This window comes from Eurosta solidaginis, chromosome X (genome assembly GCF_040869045.1).
Source record: "Eurosta solidaginis isolate ZX-2024a chromosome X, ASM4086904v1, whole genome shotgun sequence".
Lineage (NCBI taxonomy): Eukaryota > Metazoa > Arthropoda > Insecta > Diptera > Tephritidae > Eurosta > Eurosta solidaginis.
In genome coordinates this window covers 126,567,059-126,571,921 of record NC_090324.1, presented here as the reverse complement: position 1 = coordinate 126,571,921, position 4,863 = coordinate 126,567,059, and positions in this window count along the sequence as shown.

The window sequence follows — 4,863 nt, the reverse complement described above, 5'->3', positions numbered from 1 at the left end:
TCGGGCCAGCACCTTAATGGTGCTGTGGTACCGGAGCGTACCGGATCTGTATCCGGCAAAGGACCATCACATCGATAACACTCCCCAAAGCCTTCGGGGAGCAACCTTATCGCTACAACAACAACAACAACAACGTTGGCAGCAGCAGAACTACGCGTACATACGACGTTGGCCGCAGCAGAGATATGCAGGCATACGACGCTGGCCGCAGCAGCCTTAGCACTGCCACTAACCATAATAGGAACACGCCGGCGCAAGGCGTCACCGAGACACATTCACACATACCTAGACGGCGACTAGTAGGGCGCCCTAACAGAACGTTCCTAACGGGACACGAGGGACCGCTAGCCCATCACGAATTATAAAGCAAGCAATGAAATTAAGTGAATTATAGATACACATTTTATACATTTTATATTATAGTTTAGGGAATTTACCAATAAAGTGAATTTATATGAAAACGATTTCCAAGGCGCCCCGAAATACAAATTCATTGTAAACGAACCTTGGACACGGCGAGTATACCCCAACAGTTACTGAAGAAGCACCGGGGCAAGGAAAAGCTTCGTTAAAGACAACATTATTTGTGAAGTCAGTGAATGCTCTAATGCAGTTATTCCCAAGGATAGGCATCACCTACCCTGGTCATTACTTGTAGTTTTTATTATTATTAGTCGGATACTTTAGACAGCAGATCATCGTTCAATTTCAATTCGTGCGATTTTCCTAGATTTAACGATTTTTTAATGGAAATAAACTGGGACAAATTACTGGAGGGACTTGATACCTCTAACTGCTTCTTCACGTTCAAATCCATTCTATTTAGTCACTGTTTGGATAAAATTCCGGTAAAGCGAAAGAGGCCGTATAAACTTCCGTGGTATTCGAAGGAATTAAAAAAAACTGAAGAACATAAAAAATAAATACTTGCGTAACTTCAAACGCTCAAAGTATCATATATTCTTTACTAAGTACAAGCACTATTTAAAGATATTTAATCATTTAGATACGTTTCTGTACAATAACTGTATTCATAATATTGAGTCGAATATTAAATCGAATCCTAAAACTTTTTGGAACTATGCAAAGTCAAAAAAAGGTGGATCCAGTGTACCCAATGGAGTTTTTTTTGATGATCAACCTGCGCGATCTCTAAGTGAGGCAGCAAACTTATTTGCCGTGTTTTTTAAGTCAAATTTTTCTCAGGATAATAATAATAATAAAGCGTTTGATTTTTCACTGGATGCCGTTAGTACCCTGAACTTCGGTACGCTTACTCTCTCCTGTGAGGATGTTAGTAAAGCTATTATTATACTTAAATCCTCATCCCAAACTGACGTTGATGGGTTTTCTTCTGTCTTGTTAAAAAACTGTCCAGCCTTGGTCTATCCGTTGAGTCTGATTTTCAATAAATCATTATCATCTGGGGCTTTCATCGATGGTTGGAAGCTCACCTCAATTACGCCCGTTTTCAAATGTGGAAATAAGAACGATGTGTGTAACAATAGACCAATATCCAAGCTGTCCACAATCTCTAAAATGTTTGAGCATGCTGTGAACGCCAAGTTGAGTTTTGCTGTTAAATCCCTTATATCCCCCCCCACGAGCACGGGTTTGTTGCTGATAGGTCCACGGTTTCAAAGCTTGCTATTTTTAGCGAATACTGTGTAGAGTCTTTCTCTGCTGGACTACAGGTTGATTGCATTTACACTGACTTTTCCAAAGCTTTTGATAGAGTTCCTCACACAGTTCTGAAGAAAAGTTAAGCTGTCTCGGTTTTCATTCAACGTTTCTTTTGTGGATATGTTCTTATTTAATTAATAGACACTGCGTTGTTACCATTGATGGAAAAATGTCTAGTCCGTTTGTTGCGACTTCTGGCGTTCCCCATGGAAGTATACTAGACCCACTTTTATTTATATTATTTAAGTATTAATGACATCAGCGTTGTTTGTCGTTTGCAAAGATGTTCGCCAGAAGATGTCATAAAGCTGCAGGATGATGTAAATAAGCTTCACCAATGGTGCCTGAATTCATGTCTCTCTTAAAATACGCATAAATGCTTCCAAATTATTTATTCAAAATCAACTAACATTTTGTCTACAAAATACAGTATATCTAACTATGAACTTCAATGTGTTGATGAGATTAAAGACCAGGGTGCCGTTTTCGACAATAGGTTTTCTTTCAATAACCACATTAACTACATAACATCGAAAGTATATTCTATGCTCGGATTTGTACGGCGCAATGCCTCAAAATTCTCAGACCCCTATAACTTTAAGCTGCTCTACACGTCATACGTTAGATCTCATCCTGTATATGCTATCTTCATTTGGAGACCAAGCAACCAAACGGTCATTTGTAGAATTTAGAGAATTAAAAAAATTTTCCTTAAATATGCCCTTCGGCCGTTAAACTTTTCGGAGCCGATTCCTTCATACTCTGCACGTCCTTTAAGCCTCAAGTCTTTGGAAAATCGTAGATCTATATTGTGCTTGTCATTCATGTATAATATTGTTAATGGCTACATTGATTGCCCATATTTGCTGGAAAGGATTCGATTTAATGTTCCCCAGATATCTCTCAGAAATTCCTTTCCATTTTATTACGACTATTTCAGAACGAATTACGCTGTTAATGCTCTACCATTACGCGTGCTATTCGGGAGTTTAACTCAATAAATTATTACGCTGCTCTTGATTTTTCTATACAAAGGGCTGAATTTATGAATATTTTGAAGTCTGCTTTCTAGGTACACCTATTACTTTTAGGCATAAGTATTTTTTTAATTTTCATTGTATCATAGTCTGTAAGGATTAAAATTCATTGACTTAAACACATAAATAAATTAGGCTCAAGCTTTATACAAAAATACCTTGATATCTGGTAACCTTTTGTTGCGCGGACGTGTTTTTGATCGCTCTGTAACCTTTTATTATCTTTACTTTTGTAAACAACTTAAATTCTGCATTTAAATTGTTTCAATTCTATACAGTTCATTTATTAGCTTACAGTGTATAAATCATAATAAAGGTGCAATACATATTATGCCATTTTGTGCATTTTTAGTGATTTAAATTCTGTGTTAATAAACTTACACAATAATTATTGTCTAACTGCAAACCTTTTTGTTGGTATCTGTCATTAGCAAATCATTGTTTGTCTTTTGCTTTCTGCTTTGTTTACTGTCCGCTAAGCGCTGCCAGGTGTTAGCATACAGTGCTACAAAATTACTCTCATTAAAGCATCTTAGTGAGTGCCCACCAAAAAATTTGTTTTAAGAAGAGTTATTGTGTTCTTTTTTTTTTTTTTTGCTTAAGATTTAATTAACAATAATGTTGGATTGTTGTTCCAAGAAGTGTACCTCCCAAGGGAAAATATGCCGAGAAGACAGTTATGTTTGCTGTTGGCTATATGAAAACATGGCTCACGTTTCGTGTGCAGGATTATCACACATAGGTGGTCGAATTGTTGACTTGATATCCAGCAAAATTGGGCTAAACTGGACCTGCCATGATTGCCGCACAGTAGAAAATGGCATGCGCGCTTTTATGAGACAACCCCAGAAAGAGTTTAATAATATATTCATTGGCTTTCGTGACTTGCACGAAAGATTTAAAATGATGGAGACTCATTTCAAAAAATTGAAAGTAATTTCCGGGTCACCAAAACGCAAAAAATGCATGCCCTATAATAACACTAATTTGGCTTCGGGTCTGGAACAAGGTTGTCCTCATACATCTGTAAATTGCTCCAATTGCTCGTGCTCTCCGTGAGTTTAACTCTATCAGTACTGTTGTAAATCTAGACTTTTCTGCTCCAAAAGCGAGACTGCTAAATATGTTAAAATCTGCTTTCTAAGTACTATGTATTATTTTTCAAATAACTATCTCTTAACTTTAGTTTGTATCATAGTCTGTAAGGATTTAAGTCCATTGACTAAGTGAAATAAAGAAATAAAGAAATAAAAAAAAATAAAAAATCCAACTTCACAGACAGATCAAACTAATGTGACTCAGAAATCCCCTTAACGGTCTGCCGAACTTTCTAGCGATGCTACGGTGATTTATAACCATGTTGACACCGTTCCAAGTAGCAGTAGTACCTCTGTAGTGACTGCCCCCACGACACCACTGTTAATTTCATTAAACTCCCCAGTTTTACCTTCGCTTCCACCGGTTTCTCTACCTCCTACAACCACAGTAACCAACAGTTTGGCAAAAATTGTGGCTGCCAGCAACCAAATGTTACTTCGAACAACAACTCTAGGCCAACCAGCGCGTTAACTGCCCCTTCTTCTCTTAAAGTAGCTCAATCTTCTGGTGTGCTACCTGCTACTACTACGCAGGTTACTGCGGTGCCACCTCGTAGGGCCATATTTGTGTCACGACTACATGCATCTCTAACGGAACATGAATCCTGCTAGATAATATTAATGATTTTATGGATCGAAAAGATGCTGTTTACATTTCCTACTTTATAGGTATTTTTATACTCAGCTGAGCAGAGCTCACAGAGTATATTAATTTTGTTCGCATAACGGTAATCCGTAACGGCATAAACTAATCGAGAGAGATATAGACTTCTATATATCAAAATGATCTGGGCGAAAAAAGAAATTCATTTAGCCACGTCCGTCCGTCCGCCCGTTAACACGATAACTTGAGTAAATTTTGAGGTATCTTGATGAAATTTGGTATGTAGGTTCCTGGGCACCCATCTCAGTTCGCTATTCAAAATGAACGCAATCGGACTACAAAAAACAAACTTGGTACGTGGGTTGACCTTATGACGAAAAATAGAAAATTAGTAAAATTTTGGACAGTGGGCATGGCACCGCCCACTTTTAAAAGAAGGTAA